General features: G+C 40.0%; 1 protein-coding gene across 1 annotated transcript in view; it reads left to right on the top strand.

Annotated features, from left to right (window-relative positions):
• Positions 1–4,602: 4,602 nt before the first annotated feature.
• Positions 4,603–23,703, top strand: part of Serpinb7 (serpin family B member 7) — a 40,252-nt gene continuing 21,151 nt past the window's right edge. The window contains exon 1 of the mRNA XM_070028615.1: positions 4,603–4,706. The gene's annotated coding sequence lies outside the window, so the exon portion shown is untranslated. The remainder of the gene's footprint in view (positions 4,707–23,703) is intronic.

Below are 23,703 nucleotides of genomic sequence, written 5' to 3'. Positions count from 1 at the left end.
AACATGGCAACGACAGGTCATTGGATTACCTTGGAACATAGGGTTTTGCTGACAAAGCAGACATTTCAAAGCTTTTCGTGACATTGCCTTGGAAACCGTCAGCTCTAACCCCACAATATTCTGTCAGTCATGGATGCATCCATCTCAAGCCTGCTCGAATGCAAGTGGAGGCAACTTGGACTGTATGTGTAAGGACAAACGGCAGAATTCCAGAAGCTGTTGGGTACGGGGAGGACTTCCCTTGATTGCCTTTAGAAAAAAAAAATTGAACATAGTTGTGCTGGTAGCTTTAGTATGGCCTTGCTTGTGATCATTTGGATAAATGCCTAGAAGTGGGATTTCTGGATTATAGGAGGGTTCTATGTTTAGTCTTTTGAGGAACCTCCATACTGCTTTCCAGAGTGATTGAACCAGCTTATTTTCAACTATGTTCATTGCTGCATTATTTACCATAGCTAAGATATGGATCCAACCAGATGCCCCTCAGTAGAAGAATCTATCTAGAAAATGTGGTATATATGCACCATGGAATTCTATGCTTCCATCAGAAAGAATGACATTACCCAATTTGTAAGGAAATGGAAAGATTAGAGAAAAAAAATCATATTACATGAAGTAAGCCAGACCCAAAGAAACAGAGGCTCCATGGTTTCCTTCAAGTGTAATAATTAGTACATGTCTAGGATAGTCCTAGCAGAGGATCACAATAGCTCAATAGCTAGGTACATATGACCATATAAAATGATGCTAATCAAAATGAACTCCAAGACATAGAAACAACAGGTCGCTTTTGGGTTGTTGACCTTGTTGTCATCAATGTACTGTATCAAATTATTTCTTTTTATTTTATTTCTTTTTTCTTTTTCCTTTTGGCTTATCCCTGGCAATGACTGTCTTTGATTCTGGAACCCTGCATCTTGTATATACATTTATCTGACTTGGGGGAAAAAAAAGAGGAATAACAAAATGTGAAACAAGGACAAGGGGGGGGACCAATGCAACAATGATACCCACAAGACACTATATTGGAAATGAACTTAACAACTTTGCTGGGGGCGGGGAGATAGGAAAGGGAAAGGGAGAATGGGAGAAAAATGGAGGGGGTAACCATGCTCAGCAAGAAATGTACTCATTACCTTACTTATGTAACTGTAACACTTCTGGATAGCACTTTTACAATTAAAGTTTTAAAAAGAAGAAAGACAAAAATATTGACAACAGCTTCCTTGTGTCCAAAGCCTACATGCTATACTCCCAAACTGCCCGGCTTCTGGAAAGTGCTGTCAGGAGTTGAGCCACACTGGATTTTCTAGCTCTGATTCCTCCCGTTCATCCTCCTTCTCCTTCCTCTTCTTCCTTCTCTCTCTTCCTCCTCCTCCTCTTTCTTCTCCTTCTCCTTCTTCTACTTCTCCTCCTCCTCTTCCCTTTCTTCTCATTCTTCCTCTTCCTTTCCTTCTCCTTCTTTGTGAAACAAGAGATTGGTGAACTACACAACTGAAAGTTTAGCATTCTTAACTCTTTAAAATACATTGCACAACCAATATTCACAAGTCCACAAAAAGTCTTGTCCAAATCCGTGCTTCTTGGTTTTGGATTTGGACACTGTAGTAAAGGAATCCAATGAAGGAAAAGGATTTTGTCAGAGAAAGGTGTGTGGCAGGGTTAAGCTGGCTTTTAAGAGCTAGGCAGGAAGAGGAAGCCATGATGAAGCAGAACACCATGGGACAGGGGAGGAGAGTATTGGAGCTTTTGGCCCAAGGGGAGGGCTTTTGTAGGGAAGATGAAGGAAAGGGGTGACGGACATTGTTCCGCCACATTTTATATGCATCTTTGCTCAGCCATAAGTCTCCTAAACCTCCAAAAATTAGTACAAAGATCTATCTAAGATCACACAGGAAATTAATGACATTGAGAAACTGAAATTCCAGAGTTCTTTACATTTTATGGATGGAGAATAGATAGTGTACCTAACTTGAATTCCACATCTATATATTTGGATTTTATTTGAAAGTGGTGAATAGCACTTAACAGTTTTTAAACTAGTACTTGGGTTTAAATTTAGGATCTTGTGCTTGCCTGGCTGGTGCTCTGTGATTTGATCCATACGTCCCACTTGGATTTTATTGGTTCATTGGTTAAAGGGTCTTGAGGACTTTTCTGCTCATGTTGGCTTTGAACTGTGATCACCTAGATCTCAGACTCCCAGTAACTAGGCTTACAGGCATAAGTCATTCATACCTGACTCATATTTGAAAATTTTTTGGGGGGGTCAGGTCGTGGGACCTGAACTCTGGGCCTGGGTGCTGTCCCTCAGCTCTTCAGCTCAAGGCTAGCACTCTACCACTTGAGCCACAGTGCCACTTCCAGCTTTTTCTCTTTTTGCTTATGTGGTGCTGAGGAATGGAACCCAGGGCCTCATGCATGCAAGGCAAGCGCTCTACCACTGAGCCACCTTCCCAGCCCCTTATATTTGAAAATTTTGATTAAAGAAGTGAACATATTTAATACATGTAAGTTGTCATATTAAAATCCAGAAAAAGGCTTTGTATAAATCGTGAAGGATGAATGGCACTTCATGGATAGACCAGTAGATGGCAAACTTGGTCTCAGGAGAGAGATCTAGGGTATTTGTAAATCTTATTTGTGGATTTATCATTCATACCCTTCTAATATAAAAAAGTTTATGTGTGACTTCAATATAGAATTTATATCTCCATTCAATTTTTACTGAAGGCTTCCTCCATTATGAATTTAATGGCTCCATTTTGCTGACCACATTCCACTCAGTTTAAGGAGTACAAGTAGGATGACGTGTGGTCAGGCGGTCTCCTTCAAGCCTCCTTTAGAATGGTATGTGCAAATTAGTTAAAGTTAAAATGATTCCAGCCCCTTCATCTTGAAAAACTTGTTTTCTTATAAAATTGTTTTTGGCTGCTACTTAGTAGCTTGCATATTTATGGGGTACGATGTGATGTTTTGATGAAATACAGGAATTTTATTGTTTCCAATATTCATCCTACTGTGTAACAGAACAAGAGCACTTACTCCTCCCAGGTGAACATGTGTAATTGTTCTGAAATGTTTGATAACATAGAGACTTTAAAACAGTATGTCTTATTTTCTATGGTCAGAAAAGAATTGGAATTCATTGAAGAATGATAATATAAAATTATATGTAACAATTGGGAAAATTGAGTAAAATTGTTTGATCAAAGTATATCATCAAGAAATAAAAAAAATAAGGGCAGGTAGCATGGCTGAGTGGTAAAGTATCTGTCTTCTAGCAGGTGCAGGTCCTTGAGTTCAAACTCCAGTATCATACACACACACACACACACACACACACACACACACACACACACACACACACACACACACCGAAAGAGAGGAAAAAAGAAAGAAAGGAACAAAGGAAGGAATGGACAAAGGAAGGAAAAAGTCAGTATGGGATTTGAAAATATGGAATGGGATGGACATTGTGACTTAGCTTGGCTCTTGAGTAATAAGCAATGTATAGATTAAGGAAGGTTCTAGGTGGAGTGCATCCATGTCCTAGAGTTTCCATGACTGTCTCAACCCGATACTATAATCCGAGCTACATTTCTTAAGTGCTTACTGTATACTGTGTACTTGACATGCTAATTATAATCCCCTCAACTCTACGTTATCCACATTCTCCCTGTTTTTCAAACAAGTAAAACAAGATTCAGAGAGGTGAAGCAACTGGCTGAAGGTCACATAGGTTCAAGGTGAGGAGCTGAACTTGGAGTCCAGGTTTGTGAGGTTCCATATATATATATATATGTATATGTACATATATATATGTACATATGTACATGCATACATACATGCCTACATACATGCACACACACATGATGCATAATGTATATATACAAGCACTACACCATGCCTTGTGTATTCTGCTATCCAAAGCCCTTTTCTAGGAGACAGACGACACATTTGTCTCAGAATATATGGTCTCTACTGTGTATATAAACGGGCCAGTGTTTCTTCTTAGCCACACACTGCCCTTTGTGATTGGCAAAACCATCCATTGGTTGCAAGTTTACCACAAGACTGGTGAGCTCATCTTTCAGGGACATCATATAAAGAATGCCCTGAGAACAGACCAAACCCAGGCCTCCAACCTTACTCCAACGTGGAGGACCATTCTGTCTCAGTTGTACATCTCACCCTTGACCCTTCCTGCCTCCGGCTGGCTCCTCTGTGTGTCCCTGCCCTGGTCTCTGAGTTCTGCTGCCTCTCATGGCCACCTTTTCACCTGCAGCCCTTTCTAGCTAACCCAGGCACGCAGGTTTTCCAAGGGCAGGTGGAAGGGGACTCTAAAGTGTTTGACTCTCCACTTCCTTGGGCTTACCTCCCTCCTCCTGCTCTGTGGGAGGAGGGATAACGTGACATCACGGCAGGGCCCGAGGCTTCCTGCTGAGCAGGGCTAGGAAAGCCCTTGGAGGCCCTCCTGGGTGATCTTCCCAGAACTTGACATTCCTCTCAGCGCAGTCTGGAGGGAGGAGGGACTCTAGGCATCGCTGTGCCTCTGCCTGCGGAGCTGAGCCAATGGGAAGACTGGGGAATCTTCCCTGAGCCTTGGCAGAGGTGACTGGAGGGGTGGAGGATCTTAGGAGGAGGAAGGAGGCAGGAGGAACTGGATCCCCAAAGCCAAGGCCACCGATCGGCAGTGGGACGAGGTGAGTGGCGTTCTGACGCACGCGGAGTGATTCTGGGCTTCAGTGTGCTGTGAGCCCAGGTGACAGGCAGAGCCCCTGGCGCCCAGGCTCTATGTGCTGTGAGCAGAGACCTAGCGTCAGTCAACACAACAGCTTCTCCCCTCTCCCTGGGTTGCTGGGAGTTAGACACCCTCTTTTGTTTGCAAGACCCAGAAGCTATCTTAAGCTCCCCTCCCTCAGTAGAGTTGTTGGGGAGTGAGCTTCAGGATCACAGTGTTTGTCACCATGGCTGACACATTTCATGTGAGAAAATCAACTTTATTCTTCACTTGCCAGCTGCTGCCAGCTGCTGAAGTGTATAAAAGACAACCTCCACAGGAGTTAATGCCACTGTCTGTGTATCTCTGGATGGCCCAGAAATACTGAATTAAATATGTGTATATAAAAGAATGAGTGGTGATTTCTGAGCCAAAATCTAGGTGACAAGTCACATGGAAGTCCAGGTCAAGAGACCACAAAAACGTGCGACAGTCCCCCCAAAATGTATTAGTAGGTGTCAGATATCCTTTGTGTTTTAGGTGTCTGTTTCCTGGAGTTCATTTTCACAAAATTTTATATGATCAGAGGCACATAGATATTGTGCCTTTGTGTTCCTCCCCTCAGAATATCCTCCTTTGGACTCACTGATATTCCTTCTTGATTGTATTTTCCTTATTACCACTGAAGCTTAAAAACTTTAGTTACTTTGTTTGATGGACTTAATCCAAGCCCCTAACAGTCCAATGCATCGAAAGCTGAGACAGCCAGGCTTTAGAACTTTTCTGTATGACAGCTGTGTTTGTCAAAAATGATCTGCAGCTTCTGACATCTCTGCTGGTGTTTTTGCCTGCTCATAAGAAGGAAAAATACTATGTAAATATGCAAGATCTTCACATCTGTGGCAGTTAGAACAGAAATGTGCACAACAAAAATCGGGAAGATTTTTGTCTCAAAGTCTGTGGTAGGGTTTTCAGTGCTAATATATAACTAGAAAAACTCACAATTTGAATTGATAAAAATCACATACCGATGCCTCCATAAGGATCTAGAAGTGTTTCTTATAAAAAAAAAACTTTTCTTAAGAAAAACTTGTCTGAAGAGTGTTTCAGAGATTGGTAGATGATGACACAGGTCGAAATAAATTTCACACCAGCAGTTGCAATGTTTTGTGGTAAAAGCTATGTTTCCAGATGAATTTGTTGCAGATTAAACATAGATTTCCTAGTTCATTCATTGAGGACTAATCAGGCATTTGTACACAAGAATGCATATATCTGCCATATGACAAAACAGAAAAATTTAAAGGGACTCCTATTTTGTTGTAGATGGCATTACTGTGGATTAAAACCTTCTTTTCCTCTCATTCACTAGTTCATTCTCTATTTTATTTTTCTGGTCGTGGGGCTTGAACTCTGGGCCTGGACACTGTTCCTCAGCTCTTCAGCTCAAGGCTAGCACTCTACCACTTGAGCCACAGTACCACTTCCAGTTTTTCTGGTGGTTTATTGGAGCTAAGAATCCCATAGACTTTTCCTGCCTGGGCTGGCTTTGAACAGTGATTCTCAGATCTCAGCCTCCTGAGTAGCTAGGCTTACTGGCATGAGCCACTGGCTCCTGGCTTCTAGTTCATTCTATGCTAATCATCATCACCACTTAGAAACATTTTGTTCTATGTTAGGACTAGCAGTAGAAGGTGCATCTTTCTTTGTCAAAGCAATTTAATAGGCTGCAAAAAGAAAATGTAGAGTCTGGATTTCTTGATTTTATAAAGTCAAAAGTTTATCAGGGGGCTGGGAAGGTGGCTCAGTGGTAGAGTGCTTGCCTTGCATGCATGAGGCCCTGGGTTCGATTCCTCAGCACCCCATAAGCAAAAAGAAAAAAAGCTAGAAGTGGCACTGTGGCTCAAGTGGTAGAGTGCTAGCCTTGAGCTGAAGAGCTGAGGGACAGCACCCAGGCCCAAAGTTCAGGCCACACAACCGGACCCAAAAATTAAAAAAAAAAGTTTATCAGCTCTGCATTGCTCTCATCCATTGCTACATGGAAAAATACTTGAAAAGCTAGACATTTCTGTTCTTAGATGCAAAATAGGAATAATGATAGTAAAAATCTAGATGGGAAACATAGTGTCTGTGTTTGAGGAGCTCAAGAGAGGACCTGGTTTGCTGTCATCTAGACCCTAATCTAATTACTTACTATAATGAACTGGGCCCAAGAATTTTCCGTTGTAAAGCTAGCTATAATAAAAATCGACTGGGTGGTTTGTCAAATACTTTAGCTTATATCTAACTTCTAAGAAGTCATTTAAAAATTTACAGCTAGCTGTGCGTCATTCCAAACCTTACTTAACACCTTATTCTATATCTAAGGTTTTACTGGAACACAGCCATGTTTTATTTGTTTGCTTATCTATATATCTTCTTTCTATGTGGCAACTGAAAAATTAAATTGCCACAGATGACCATATTTGTCTCCAAAGCAAAGACTGTTTACTATCTGGTCCCCTCCAGAATACATTTGCTAACATCTACTCTTTGGAATTTGTGATAAAATAGGCTTTTTAAGTTTTTATTGTTATTATAAGGTGAGATACAAAGGGATTACAGTAATATAAGCAGGTAACTAATTTCTTTTTGAACCTTGTCACCTCTTCCTTGTTTTCTCCCAGTTTTCCCCCTCCTGACCCCTCCTCCTCGACAAGTTATATGGTTCATTTTCAATCCAGTGTCTAGTGAAAATCATTGCTACTTTTGTTCATGCTTTTCCACACCATTTTTGTGTTTCCCTTACCCTCCCCAAGACAGAGAAGCTTGCACAAAGACAAAGATAGAAATTAAAAAAAAAAAAACACTGACAAAGGAGAAAAAACCCAAACCCCAAAACAAAAAGCAAAATAAAAATCCCTCCTGTTTAATTTCACATGACTCTAGAAACCCACACAGTGAGACCCAAGGAGGATATTCTTAGAAGATACCAAAGGCTCAATAGCTATGTTGGTACAATCGTATAAAATGATGCTTTTTGAAAGAAACTCCAAGAAATGGAAACAAGAGTTTCCATAAGTTTTGACAATGAATTGCTTAGTCTTTGGTTTAACTAAGCACTGGACACTATGTTAAGCCAAAACTACAACAGAGTTCAATGCATAGTTTGCTATACACAGTTTCCTCTAAGTTTTAGTTTCTAAGCAATCCTTTCTCGCCCTGCTCACTGAGTTATGAGCAGTGTGGAGGAAGTGTTGGCTTTGAGATTTAGTAAGCATTCCTTCATACGTAATGTAGTGTGATTGTTGAGTTGCCAATTCACGACAGCTGACATCTCTCTGTGTATCTCTCTTCTGTCTATCTTTCTCATTTACACACACACACACACACACACACACACACACACACACACACACACACACACACACACACACACACAGAGTCCCTGCCATTGTTTGCTCTGTTTATAGAAAACAAATGCATGATTTACATGGTTTTAAAATGTTCACAAGCATGAAGCTCCAGACAAATTTCTCCAGCCCACCAGACTTGCACCTGCCCTGGTACCACCCACGACAGTGAGTTCTTCTCAGGTATCTGTGCCCTTCCTGACTAGTGACGGGTGACAGACAGGACTTCACTTTTTTAGTGTGGCATGAAATCTATCCTGGACTGTATTCATTCTTACTTTTCAATCATCACTTACTTAATAATAAAATGAGATTATATAAATAGAACATTCAATTAAACATTAACTTTAGTTACTTAACAGATATTGTGAATTAAGACATAGATAAGGACTTTTTCTGATGTTAGGCTTTCTCTATTTTTTAAATTTATCAAAGAAGAAGGAAAATTCTGCTACTGTGGTCTAGTGTTGAGCATGTTTTATTGACTGGGATTTGAGTGGATTGGAGTTAGAACAGAGAGGTAGATTGAAATACTGCTCTGGATAGTCTTGATACCTTTATAATGTTACATGAGCTTTTACCTTTCACTATCATTTTTAATGATTTTTATTAGCATATGCTAGATGTACAGTGTATATGTAGGGTCATTATAACATTTCCACACATGCATGCAAGATCTTCTGATCACTCTCTCTTTATCACTGCCCCTTATCTTCCTACCAGTTTCTAAAAGTTTTAGCAGGTCTCATTGCTCTGTTATACATATATATAAATATATATTTATATACTTAAGTATATATATTTATATTTGTATATTTAATCACACATATATGTGTGTATGTATGTATATATACATACATACATACATACACACATACATATATGTGTGATTAAATTACTTTGATCAAACTTATTTCCCCAACAGAGCCTGCTCCACTGCTCTGTCATTATAATGATTCTCTGAGCTGTTATAAGGAGTTATTGAAAATGGTATTTTCCAGAAAGTAATTTTACTGCAAGAATAAAGTCTTATAGTATTTCTGCTGCTACTAACCAGAGAGACAAAGGATTTAGTTGCACATGGCCAGCTAGATTTAGTTTGTAAACTGTTAAGTAACTGCATTGGGTGGTACGCAAGTGTATACAAATGTATGAACTGAAATATGGTTGATTCAAGTGAGAACTCAAATAGTGTAATTCCTTAGAAAGGCCAAATCATAGAAACCCATGGTTTCCCTTATTTGCAATATCTAGTATATGTATGAGTCAAGCAGAAAAGGTCAGATAATGTGATGTTAGGAAAATGAACCCTTAGATATGTATTTTAATGTTTTTATCTTTCATGCATTTATTTCTAATGCATTTATAAGATTATTTCTTTGTTGCTTTGTATGTCCCTCCCCCACAGTATAACCCCTGCTTTCACTATATTTGATGTCGGTATAATTTGTGGAGGAGATGGGGAAAAACAAGTTGTTTAAGGATACAGGTGGACCTGTTGAAACAATGAGAAGTACAAGTTGTCATGTCGAAAACGAACTTTACAACTTTGGTGCGGGGAGGGGGGGGGAGGATTGGGTGGGGGGGGGGAGGCTGGGAAGGGATGTGAAGGGTAAACAAAGGAGGAGGCTGCAATGCGTGATAAGAAATGTACTCATTATCTTGCCCATGTAATTGTAACCTCTCTGTACAGTATGTTCACAAAAAATTAAAATTAAAACAAAAATAAAAAAAAGTTCAGCAAAATAAAACACCAGGAAGCAGGTACTCCAAAGGTCTGGGGTGTGGTCAAGGGGACAAGGGTAGATGAATGAAGAGAAGAGGGGGGTTGGGAAGTAGTAAAAACCCCAGTGTAAACCCTACAACCTGAAGACTGGTGAGGGAAGGGATGGGGAGACATTGATGAAGCTATATTGTGTTCATAAACTGCTTTGTTAAATGGCAATGCCCTTGTCCATCAACTGAAACATAATTTAAAAAGTCAGTCAATGATAAATAAAATAAAAATTAGTAAAGATTCTACCATATGAGATCTAAAAATAGTTTTTTAAATGTATTTTTTATTGTAAAGATACTGTACAGAAGGTTACAGTTACATGAGTAAGGCAACGAGCCCATTTCCTATCTCCTCCTTTGTTTTTCCCCTACCATTCCTTCCCTCACCACCTCCACAACTCCTCCCCACCCTCTCTGAAGTTGTAAAGTCATTTTCAACATAGTGCCTTGTATCTCATTGTTACAATGGGTCAACCTGTATCCTTATTTCACCACTTTGTTATTTCCCTTCCCCTCCCCAAATTAGAAAAATGTATATACATGATATAGGGCACAGGAATCAACTACAGTGAAAACAGGAGTTATACTATAGGGGAGGAACATACAAAAGAAACAAAAATAATCACATAGTACAGTATAAGTACTTTGAAAAGAATAACAACAAAGATAAAACCTCTTGTGTTCTTATCTTGGGGTTCATTTTGCTTAGAGAAGATCTAAAAATAGGGTTTTTTTCCTCCAAAAAATCTATAGTTAAATCATGGAGAGAAGCTATTTTTGATAATGTTCAAATTTATCTGGTACTTGACCTAAGGGATGGCTACCATTCAAACCTTAAGTAATTGAAGTTAAAGTACCTGAGGAATATAATTATTTATGAAAAGTATATTAAATAATAGAAAGTCACAGGTACAGAGCTATAATTTAGCTGTAATCAAAGGTTTTCACTGAAACCTTTGATTTGAGTTTAGTGAAAGACAAATCATTGACCATCAAGCAAAGAACATATGGAACACTTTCCTTTGTTAAAAAATAATGCGCTTTACATTCTAGTTATTCCACTAAGTCAAAGACTTAGTTTTTGGTTTTTGGAATTGTAGCATCTATCTCACCAGGCTATGCTTGGAGAATTCCTTTGTCTTGGGAACCTATTCTAGGCCAAGGAACCAGAAAAGAACAAGTTTGACCTGTGTTCCTAAATGGGTCACACTCTAAAGAATTGCATTACAATACAATTACACTTGGGGAGCGTTTCCCAAGTCATGAAAACAGAAACTCATCATGCCATTTATGTGGTATGAGCCAAATTGGAGGCAGGCTCTAGAGTGAAACTTAACCAGTTCCCAGGGAAAGGAATGTGCTTTTCTGCGTTAGACTCTTGTGAGGGGTGATGGATCTGATAGGTGTGGGTGAATTTGTCTCAAACACTTCCAGCCTTCGGTCCCCAGATATGGTGTAGAATACATAGAGGCAGAATGTTCATCTAACTGAAGAAGACATGGTTTTGCCAATGTTCCACCACTCTTTCCCCAATTACTTTTAGGGGGCTTCAAAGACCCAGTTGACTTCAAACTGATAGGTCAAGTTAATATGGAATGATTGCGTAGTTTGGTCCTTTCTGGAAGGACATTGGATTTTTGTCCATTTTCTTGTTTTCTTTCTTTTCTTTTTTGTCAGTTGTGGGGCCTGAACTCTGGGCCTGGGCGCTGTCCGTCAGCTCTTCAGCTCAAGGCAAGCACTCTACCACTTGAGCCACAGAGTCACTTCTGGATTTTCTGTTTATGTGGGGCTGAGGAATCAAACCCAAGGCCTAATGCATGCAAGGCAAGCGCTCTACCGCTGAGCCACCTTCCCAGCCCCTTCTGTCCATTTTCTTTCCTTCTCATCTTCAGGCTGCTTTCTCCATCTTTGGTTCTCATCTCTAGTCCACATCACTGTTACCTGGACTATTTTTCTTTTTGTTTTTACAACCTTTTGTCTTACTTGGCTCCCATTCTTGTCCACGTTTGGTGTCTTTTCTACAGGGTAGCTAGAATGTTCTTTAAAAAGTAAAGAAGTAGCCATTTTCTTGCTTAAAATCTTACTGGCTTCTTTTCTCATTTTGCATACAAAAATCACACTGTCCCTGGGAGAGATCGAGCAAGGATGACATTGTCCAAAAGAAATCTACACTTTACTTATGTAATTTTATAATAATTAGAGAATTAAAAATGAATAAAAAATAAAAGTCACACTTGCCTGACAGATACTTGAAGCTTCACTTCCTCATCTTTGCTCATTGTATCCTTGATGTTTCTGCTTTCTAGAATGTTCCTCTTTTCCCCTTCCACTCACCACATCGAATCCCCCCTCCAATGTACATTCTTGTTCTATTATTACTCACAGTAGAGACCCTAATTTATTTGTTCTCCCTTACTTAGAAAAACTTTCCATGATCATATAATCTTCATTCCTTCTAGGAGCTTACATTTTTCATTACAACACTTATTATTTGTAGTGTATATGTGTGCTTAGTGTATTAGTATTTATTCTCTCATGTAATTAGAAATTCACAATAAGGCAAGAGGTTGGTATCATTTAATTAGGTTGCTCCAGTCTATCAGAACATCTATCTCTGAGATACCTTTGTTCTTTCCCTCAAAATCATTCCTTTAACACAAAGAGGTTGCAATACACCCAGTATCATATATTCCAGGAAAGAAAAAGGAGGGAAAGAGAAGAAAGTAGAACAGGCAGATAGCAATTGAATCACTTCTATTTTGGAAATGTTTTCTGGGTGCCCAAGCTAGCAGGATCTGGAAAGATGTTTATTTCTCTCTGCAGAGTGGGCATATGGGCTTCTCCCAACAAAATTTTCTTTGAAAGCAAAAGAGGGAAAATGAATATTGAGTAGGGAATTAGCATTCTTGGTCAGCATATATATGTTTGCTTATTAAATCTCTTTGTGTTTTTTGGTACTAAACTTTAAGCCCCTTGAAGGAAGAATTGTGTTTTATCCGTCAAGAACTTTTTATCTATCCAAAGTCTCATGAATCAATCAGTAAGTTGTGGAACAAATAAATCTTTTGTCAATCATGTCTAGCATTTCCTGAGCATCTCACTTTGGGCATGCTCTAGAGATACCCAGATTCAGTCAGTCTACACTTCAGTTCAGGCTGCTGAAGTGCACCATACCACAAATCCTTACGGAAATGGTCCCTCCACTACACTATTCCCACAATAAAATAAGGGTATAACATCTTCTGACTTAGGATATATACACAGATATTATACTCTGTGTCTCTGTCTGTCTGTCTGTCTATCCTTCTATCTATCTATTTATCCTTCCTTTACTATTGTTGGCATCAATCTTCTGGAAAGAGTCATGGGTGATGATCCTTCTGGTCCCCAGCTCCCATCTCTCCACCTTCTCTTCTGAGGCCTGGTTCCTATGGTTCTCAGGCAGGGATTTCGTTAAAGGCAGCAGTAGCCTCCACGTGGCTGGGTTTGCCGCGTCTCCTCTGGCCTGGCTGTTGACAACTCACATACGCTTTCCACATGTCTTCTGGGGCTGCTGGCTTCCTTTTATCCCAGTCTCTCTTTTTCAAAGTTTCCTAACGGCTTTGCCTCTTCACTGCTCCAATTTAGAGCACCCAGTGCTGCCCATCACCTGTCTTCATTTATCCTTTACTTTTCATTTAGTGCCCTGGGTTTCTGGTGATCTACATGGGTAAAATTTCCATGTTCAGAACTCCATCCCTGACTTGATACCTGAGCCAGATATGGCCATGTATGAGATCAAGGGTCTAGATAATGATACTGGCTGTAGTCTGACATGGAAACAAATGGAAATTTTCTCCCCTTTTCCTCCTCTCAGAACAAAACACGGCATCTACTTTGTTACTCATACCAAAGAAACTGAAGTGATTTTCCTTTCCCTCAGCCAGTCCATCAGCAAGTTCTGCGGATCAGCCCTCAAACACAGAGTGAATTCACCCACCGCCACCCTGTGGCCCTGTTCATTCCTCTCCTGTTTGCTCCCCTCAGTTCCCTATTGGCCTCCTACTGTTTATTCTACCACCACATAGCAATTAGAAGATTATTTGGCTTTCTTTTAAAAGTTTTGTCTTGAACTATTTAAAAATGATAGAACAATTCCAAAGTGAGGATCTCTCTGTAGCCTTCATCCACGTTCCTACTGGCTGAACTGCAGATAGAAATTGCGTCCATTCACTTCCATGTTCTGTCTAGTGGGGCTCTCCTCTGACTCCTATGTTTCATGAAGAAGTTCTGCCTGGCATTTCCTCCATTGTCTCTATGTGCCAGGAATTTATCACGGATGAGAACATTAGTTGTGATACAATGCTTGTCCGTTTGGACTTATATGATGTCTTTCCCATGATTAGAAAGAGGTCTTGCATTTTTATTTGTGCAAGAACAGCACAAAATGCAAGACCTCTTTCTAAGTCACTAATTTATTTGTTTTGTATAGGAGATGGCATTTCAACTTTGGGGTACTTTTAATATAGATCCATGGATAATGCCTGCCAACTTATTTATTTATTTATTTAGGACTGCTATTTTACTAATATTCATTTTCTATTTTTTTCTTGTCTACATTTGTTCATTGGAATTCGTTCAGTGGAAAGATGTGCTAAAACTCTCCTTATTGATGGACTTTTCTGTTTCTATTTGTATGAATGTATAGGTTATTTTATGAGTTCAAGTGATGATTACAAATTATTCATTTTATAGCTTGGTGTGCTCTTCCTCCCCCACCAGCTTTGTAGTTCTTCTAAAGCAGCTTCTGCCTTCCTTAGACAATTCTTATTTTCCACGAGCACTTCAGTCCTTTCTGTTAGCTTATGACATTCCAGCTTCACCTATGCTTTCCTTCTTCCAGTGCTGAAATCAAGCTCACGTATTAGACATTGATGATGAATAGAAACCATAATGCTGTGTGTTCATTGTTTCAGAAATGCTATTATTTCTAACATTTTCAGTGGACAGAGGTAGAAAGACTATATACATGCATGCATGTGTAAATACATACACAGACCAGTATTCACTTGCATACCACTCAATGTATTTACTTATAAGTTTATAAGCTAAATCTAGCTTTGATATATAAGGAAAAACACTTATTCTTTGTCTCCCTGGGCTTGACACTGCACTTCATATACTTTTTCCCCTTCATTGCTTCTGGAATTTGAGCTGTAGATAAATAATCTTTTCTTTTTTTTTCTTTTTTTGGGGGGGAGGGGGGTCTGGTTGTGGGGCCTGAACTCTGGGCCTGGGCGCTGTCCCTCAGCTCTTCAGCTCAAGGCTAGCGCTCTACCACTTGAGCCACAGCGCCACTTCCGGCTTTTTTCTTTTTGCTTATGTGGTGCTGAGGAATCGAACCCAGGACCTCACGCATGCAAGGCAAGCGCTCTACCACTGAGCCACCTTCCCAGCCCCAGATAAAGAATCTTTTCATATGCCGAAGTTAAATAGAAACTAAACTTTATGTGGTTTCCTTTCCTTCCTCCCTCTCTCCCTCCTTCCCTCCCTCTCTCTCTTCATTCGCCCCTCCCTCTCTTCCTACCTACCTTCCTTCCTTCCTTCCCTCCTTCCTAACTTCCTTCCTTCCTTCCTTCCTCCCTTCCTTCTTTCCTCCCTCCCGTCCCTCTCTCCTTTCTTCCCCTCCTCCCTCCCTCTCTCTTTGTCTTTTCCCTCCTCCTCCTTCCCCGTCCCCTTCTCCTTCTCTTTCTTCTTCTACCCCTTTTCCTTTTTGCTTTTTTCCCCATGAAGTCTCCCTTTATAGTCAAGACTGGTGTCAAATTTGTGCTGCTCCCACCTCATCTTCCTGAGTGCTGAGTAGAGTTTACAGTCATGCACTTCTAAACTAGTCCTATTTCTTACAATTTAGGTCTGTAATTGATTTTCAGTTTGTGTCTGTGTGTGGTGTGTATTTTGCATCTAGTTTTGCTATTTTTCTAACTTTCTAAGACAATTTATTTAAATCTGTATGTTATCTTTATCAGATTGTGACTTTACAAAGGCCTATCCCTCCACACCCTCTGTGGTGGTCAGGCATTGGTTTTCATTACACTAATGGCCCAGGAAGTTGAGCTGCTTGCATGCTTATTTGTGCTCTTTAGTGTAGTATCGAAGCTTCCTCCCACCTGGTGGAGTTTCAATCTGTCATCAATGTCTTTTACAGAGTAAAGTTTTTAAATGTTAAGGAAATCCAGTGTATCTTTTCCTTTCTTTTATGGATCACTATTTTTGCTGTCATGTTTAATTTTTCTCATCGTTCAGAGCATAAAAATGTTTTGCTGTGTTTTCTTGCAGAAATTTAAAAAATTCTATGTCTCGTAGTTTAGATTTAGACCCATGACCCATTTCTATCTAATTCTTATATATTATGGGAAGTTCCTTTTTACATCTTCTGCATCTAGTTCCAAAGCTATTTTTTAAAAAGATGGTGTTTTCTGTATCAAATGGTTTCTGCACATTTGCCAAAAACAAGTTGGCCAGATTTGTGAGGACTTCCTGCAAGTATCCACTCTGTTTCCAAGATACATTCATCAGTACCCTACCACCTTGATCACTAGTCCTGAAAGTCAACGTTGTGATTCCTCCAGATCTCCTACTGAAACTTATTTTAGTTGTTCTGGTTTCTTTTCTATTTCATTCACACCTTAGAATGATCTTGCTCTATTGATAAAAAAATTCCTGTGGGTGTTTTTCATTGTTACTATGTTAAGTCTTAAAGAAATTTGGAGAGAATTTACATCTTTCTATGCTGAGTCTCCTAGTGTAAAATATGGTATGCTTATTTAGATGGTGTTGGACTTTCTGTGGTTTGTAGTTCTTAGCATAAAGATTCTTGCATATATTTTATTGAATAACTATTTTACATCTCGTTCTGGTGTGAGTGAGCATGCCATTGTGTACACATAATTCGTGTCTCCCATAAATTTTATCATAAAACCTATTATCTAGAAATTTTCCTCACGGTAAGTCATGTCTTTTGTGTCTAGCACTATGTTGAATAGGAGAGGGCTTCATCCCAGGCTTTTCTTGCTGCAACAGCCATGACCAACCCTGCCCTGGGTTCTCTTGAGGACTGGTATGTAGCGAGCAGGAAATGGAGAGAGTAAATTTCTGAAGGATTTCCTTCACATCCACTGAACCATTTGGAGCACTCCTTGTGGCTATTCAGGCTACAAATACAAGGCTTCTGCTGGATTTTGCTCTGTCTGCTACTCATTAGTTGACTCAAGATTTTGGGCTGGGCTGAATTCAAGATGGGACTGGGAGAGGGAAGAATACTAAACTCCTCACTCTTTATTGAATAATCAGTACAATGCAGTTTTATTTTCAAACATCTGTCCATATATTTCCCTCCTGTTATTATAGCTGAGTTGTGGGAGATGAAGAATTGTACTAATTCCATCTCCCCTCTTTCAGACTTTTAAGAGAGGCTCACATTTATTTAACTGCCCAAGAAGATTAATATGGTATTTATTGCCAAGTGAAAGCCAAGATTAGTCATTTCATAAGTAGCCAGAAGAGAAGAAGTAAGTGGATAAAATAAATAAAATGGAGTAAGTATGAGAAAGGTAGACTAGTTGAATTATTTTGTGTTTTGCCCATGGTAGAACAGCAGAAAAATTACCAAGAAATGAAAACAGACCAATCATGAAATCACTTAGAATGAATTCATTATGCTACAACATGCAATTACTCTCCAGAACTGGCTACTACTGGATTTTATTCAAATAAATAACTTAGATAGATTGGAAGGATTAGATATGGTAAACACAGTTTGTAAAAAATTCATCGCCTGGAATTTGGAACAAGCAAGATATCAAACAAACAATTGAAAAGGACTTCACTTCCAGGGAATAGGCTAATGTATCTTAGCACATGCAGGGAATTTTGCCTGGCTTGGATCTTTTATATCCAGATCATTCCCTTTTGCAGGGTCGCACTCAAACTAGAACTCCTGTCTATTAGTACACCATTACAAGAGAATTTATATATTTTCAGCCTATTTCTCTAACCAGAGTCTACAACTTCCTCTATATATAATCTTCAATTTATCTTTAATATTTCTTTAAATAACTCTCAAGTAGAAGCCATTTATTTCCTTTGTGCCCTTTAACAAAGGCCAAGAAGAAAGCTCTTATTTTCTTCCCTTGGTCTCCATTGAGAGGCACAAAGGAAACTAATGACTATCTCAGGGGTAGATGTCCATGGTCCTGAAAAAGAAATCTGGGAAATTGTAAAGACTGTCATCACTTCTTCCCATTACTGGGCTGTGTCTAACCTGAACTCCATGATCTGTGTCTTAGAAGCTGCACATATACTAGGTATTTCGGCTAGGAGCCCATAATAGGATTGAGAAATCATCCTTTCTTCCTACTTTTTCATGGGACCGAGTGAGAGTTCTGACCACCCCTATGAATAGGCAGACACCGAGATGCTACCTGGAGATTTAGACTATGGGTGAGAAGCCAGAGTAGGTCAAAAGAAACTCAGGATTCCAGTGCAGCAGCTCTAGCTTAAGGAAGACTTGTTTCCTTATGGGGCTCTCTGCCATCGTCATGAACCCTAGCCCTTGGTAAGAAAGGATTAGGAATCAAATTTAGTTTGCTACAATTACTGTGACCTTGTCTGTACCTGTGAGCTGGGAAGACCTATCAAAAGCTGGATTATCATTGTATGGCAAGGAAGTACATGGCATGTCAGTTCCCATGACTGAGTTTCCTTCTTGGACTTGCGCCAGTTTGGGATTGGTTAGATGTAAATAAACTGTTGCCGACATCATAGTGGGAGGAATTTGTGAGTTAAGTGAAGAAGAGAACAATGGTGAGCAGACCTTTAATTATGGTGACTCTTGGTAATTCCGGGAGGATTATCCAGTAGGTGTGCCACTTGGTCTCCTTGCCACCTATTTCAACATTTTATCTCTAGAATGGGTAGAGAATAGGAAGTATGGATCTAGAATTAAAGTGTAGGATTAAAAATATTCTAGCTGGGTGCCAGTGGCTCACGCCTGTAATCCTAGCTACTCAGGAGGCTGAGATCTGAGGATCACTATTTGAAGCTAGCCAAGGAAGGATAATCTGTGAGACTCTTATCTCCAATAAACTACTCAGAAAAATCCAGAAGTAATTCTGTAGCTCAAGTAGTAGAGTGTTAGCCTTGAGCACAGAAAGGCTCAGGGACAGAGCTCAGGCTCTGAGTTCAAGCCCCAGGACTGCCAAAAAGTTACTCTAGCTTACTTTAGACAATTATCACCATGACTAGAATGCATACAGCAAGAAAACTCAGTTTTGGGAAGCATCTATCCCTTTAATTTTTAACATACTATTCAGCCTCCCTTCTTGGAAAGGAAGATAAAAATTGGCACACTAAGGGTAAAGCCCTTGTAAGTGGATGACGGTTTCCAATCCTAATAGTCTTTTACAACAGAGTACCAGTCACTGTGGTAATATCAACTCTATTTTAGAAATCAATAAGCAAGAAGAACCAGGGCTGTAGTTCTTCCCGTGTGCAGCCAATCAAAGTGGACACAACCCAGAACTCATTATCATGATGCTAGAGCCAAGACTGGATTGGGCTGGTGCTTCTGTGTGCGTGTTCTTATGGCAAGTGAGAAGTGATTGTTTATAAGCAGTTGCTTGGTCCTGATCTACCTTTGGTCCCCACATCTTGTCACTTTTTCAGGGGGCTGATTCCCCAGTCTGGGTTCTAGCAGAGATGGGTAGGGGTGGTGCAGATATGGCTTTCCATTGCTAGTCAGAAGGGTGGAGAAGAATCTGGCAGGGTGACAAGAATGAACCAACTCTCCCAGTTTCAAATGCTATCTGAAGCTGCCTTGGTTTGGGCAAACACCTGAAGAGGTCAGGTGAGATAACTAACCCAACAGATATGTCTTCGGAAAATTCCAGGCCAGAGCCAATGGGAAGAAGAAGGAACAAGTAAGGACAGCAAAACAGCAGAAAGGGAAGCCAGTTCCCAAAATTGGGGTCCAAATCAATATTTGAGTTTGAAGAATAATTAAAATTTTTTTCACCAAATTCCATTTTGAGTCATTAGGTCAGAAAAATTTGCATAGGATAGGGCAAAAAAGACAGTGGGTCATGAGATCAGAGACAAAAGCAATAAAATTAGATACTTAAACTCTCAGAATTAACGCTGTTTTGCTTTAATCTATTTATAGCTAATTAGTCTACTGCTATGTCCTCTTGCAGAGGAATGTGTTTTGAGACAGGCTGATAAACACTGTTGATGTTTAAGTTAGTTGCATGGTCACATTATAAAGAACAGACATGGAAAAATCACCTCTTCAATTCTGATTCACCTACACCGAATGAATCGCATAACGATCATGTTAGTCAGATACTATTTTGAAACCTGATGGAAAGCTAAGTGCTCATAAACTTTTTTAGGGACAGTGTTGTGTTCTGACTCACAGAGAAACCATCTCAGAAGAGAACAGCAAACATCAATCAGCAGATGCTTGGGTAGGGTGCAGACTGCCCCCAGGCACCGCCACTGAGACCTGATTTTAAGATTTTTAAAACTATGTGTTTAGAAACCCCACTTTATGAGATGGGGTGGGACAAAGGGAAAGGGACAGACAAATGGAGGAGGGACGTGGGGGGAGACCGAAGTGAAACTTACGAAAAGTAAGGGAAGATGTGGGCCACAGGGAGAGGGGTGAGAATGTTGAAGGGCATGGCACCAATCACGATGCATGGTATTTACAAACTGCTTTGTTCAACGGTGACTCCTTTGTATACTTAAAGATAATCAACTTTAAAAAAATTCCAGGATTGGAGAAGCATGTATAATATATGGATATTGAGTGTTGAGTATGTGTGCATGTGTATTTGTGCCATCATATTCTGTAGTGAGTGACTCCTTTGCAGATAGTTATTCTTGAGAGCACAGGGATATTGTATTTTTTTTACTTTGTTATGAGATATATTGGTAATTTCTCTACCTTAATAAAAAGAGAAATGTCTTCTTAGACTTATACATTAGAAATCAGGGTCTTATCTCAGACCTTCTTTGTCATTCCTAAGTGCCTGGAGAAAAAGCTTTGTGGCTGAGGGGTCGAGGGCAATATGGAAATATTCCCTCTCTGGGTTAGGATGTTGGAGTGAGCACCTTGCTTACTTACCTGCCCAAATATGCTGCTTCTGTCCATGTGGGTAAGAGTTCAGTTCACAGTTGAATTCAAAAGATGTCGATGGCAAATGATCGTGTGGAACTTGAAGTCTCCCCAGAGTGCTTCCTGACCAGATTCCTCTTCCAGGAGGGCAACCGGTAGCCAGTGATCTGCTGGTGTGTAGGGTGGAGGTAATACTGTGACCCCTCTTCTCTGTTGTGGGCCATGCCCTTCAGTCCTCCAGGCCTCAGTTTACATTCTCTTCATTACTAATTTATTCTAGGTCTCTGGATTTATGTCTATCCTCCAACAAAACTTGCTCTCAGGATTAGGTTAGTGATCATTTAACCTTTTTTATTTAACCTTTTTCTGTTGACTTTTTAAAATCTGTGATAGATAACTTGGGTACAGAAAAGTACACCCAACATGAGCATACAACAACAGCCCAGAACATCGCCAGAAGTCCCGAGATCTTCCTCCACATTCTTTGGCTATAAAAATCTTTCTCCCACTAGAAAGAAACCCGGGCTGTCATTGTTGACATGGTATGTCAACCCACAGAAACATTGTTAAACTTGATGCTCGTGCCTGCCTTGATCTCTTCATGAGGGAATCACATAGCGATCTTTTGTGGGTGATCCTGGGTTTCTAAACCTCATTTCTGTGGCCTGGCTCCTGTCATGGATGTTTTAGGTATGGCTGAGTGGATGATGGGATATTTTGAGGGGTACAGAATACCTTCTGTTAGCTTTAGACACGGTGTTCCACTGTGGAGCATGGTTCAGGGGTGTAGCAGTGAGCACATTTCTTGTGAGAAGATTGGCATATATTCCTGGAAGAAAGAAATGGTGAACATCCAACCAAGATGTGAAAGTCCAGGGATAATACAACCAGGAAGTCCCAGCACATGGGCAGATCCTCCTGTTCTCTTCCACACATCATCCTCCCAGGACCTTAACTCTGAGCCTTCTCTTCCAACGGCCCAAACATCCTCAATTCATCCAGGGCTAAAGTCTCTCTTAGGAGCCCTTGCATAACTTTCCTGAGGAAGTCAAAATCACCACCCTAGAAGGGGTTCACTGGCAAAAGCCTAGAACATGCAAAGTAATGTGCTATGTGAGAATAGTAGGGGTGGCTGAGGTTTTTTTTTTTTAATATAGTGTGGTGAAAATACATATAGTGAAAATTTATGTAAATTCTAATGTTATGGGTGAGAGAATAGAGGGACTGAGAAATTAACTGATCTAGGTCACACAGACTATGGAGTTGAGGGATTTAGGCATTTATTCTTTTCCAGGTTATGCATTAGGTAAGCAGAGAGGGGTCCAGATGAGAGCGAAAAGCTCATGTGCAGTCTTCATCCTAGCTCCATTCCCACTTCCCAGCAGCATCCACAAATGGCTGCGTGAATGCATTTCTTAAATCTTCTTCCAGGCACCTCAGTAACATGATAATGGTATTTCTTTTCCTGTCTGCCTTTTGCTTTTGGGAACTGAAGAATTGTTTTCAAGGAAAGAGGATGTGCTTCTTGAATGCTCTGCTCTTCACACCACTCCTTCTAACCTCATCCTAATCGCCCTTGAGAAAAAAATCATCTTTTGGTTCAGCTTAATAGTCAATATTTATCATTAAAACGAAGAGAATTTTATCTGTGGCTGACCTATAACATAAAGTGTAATAGAGCTCACAAGGTAACCTTTGTCATCTCTGGAGTTAATAAGGAACACGTTTTATCTTTTAGTTTTGTGAATTATTCTTTTCCTATTTTATTATCTTTTATTTTTGTTCTTTTTCTATTTTCTGGTCACTTGGATGGCTTTCCCCACATGCTCTGCGAGCAGTGATCAAGACATGCAATGTTAACACTAAGCCATTTGATGGAAATCAGTGTTGACACTCAGCCATGCCATGAAGATGGAGGCAGTGTGGGCCGAGGCCGAGGCCCAAGGTAAACCCAGCAACATTACTTAGAATATGTTCCTGCTGCTCATCTCCCCTTCCACCCCAAAGGCAGTATTTCTCAGTTCAGTTCCAAAGACAAACCCTAGGCTTGTGATCACTCTGTGTGTGTGTGTGTGTGTGTGTGTGTGTGTGTGTGTGTGTGTGTGTGTGTGTGTGTGTGTGTGTATGATATGAATTTTTATTTTAAGACTAGGAGATGCCCACTCTATTCTCCAGGACTTTACTTCCTTTGTACCTCTAGGAAAGCTTCCTAGAGGAAGCTTCCTATTATAATAATGAACTCGGAAATGCTAGAATATGAATCATTGTAGGATAGCTTTATTGTGTTTCTTTTCCCATGCCAGAATTGGTACGAAACAAACAGCAATGATTGAGCTGGGCACTGGTGGCTCATGCTTGTAATCGTAGCTACTCAGAAGACTGAAATCTGAGGACTGTAGTGTAGCCAGCCAAGGCAGGAAAGTCTATGAGATTCTTATTTCCAATTGCCACCAGAAAAGGAGAAGTAGAGCTGTAGCTCTACTACAGGATTAGCCTTGAGCACAGTGTCCTGGCCCTGAGTTCAAGTCCCATGACTGATTAAATAAATAAATAAATAAATAAATAAATAAATGATCAATGATCAAATTTCCATTTGTAAGAACTACCGGTTGTGTCCTGATACGGGATTTTTTATGCTATCCTGAAATGTCCTGTAA

Source organism: Dipodomys merriami, unplaced genomic scaffold, assembly GCF_024711535.1.
Source record: "Dipodomys merriami isolate MVZ:Mamm:240054 unplaced genomic scaffold, mDipMer1.0.p SCAF_2, whole genome shotgun sequence".
Classification (NCBI taxonomy): Eukaryota; Metazoa; Chordata; class Mammalia; order Rodentia; family Heteromyidae; genus Dipodomys; species Dipodomys merriami.
This window is presented reverse-complemented; position numbering and strand designations above follow the sequence as displayed.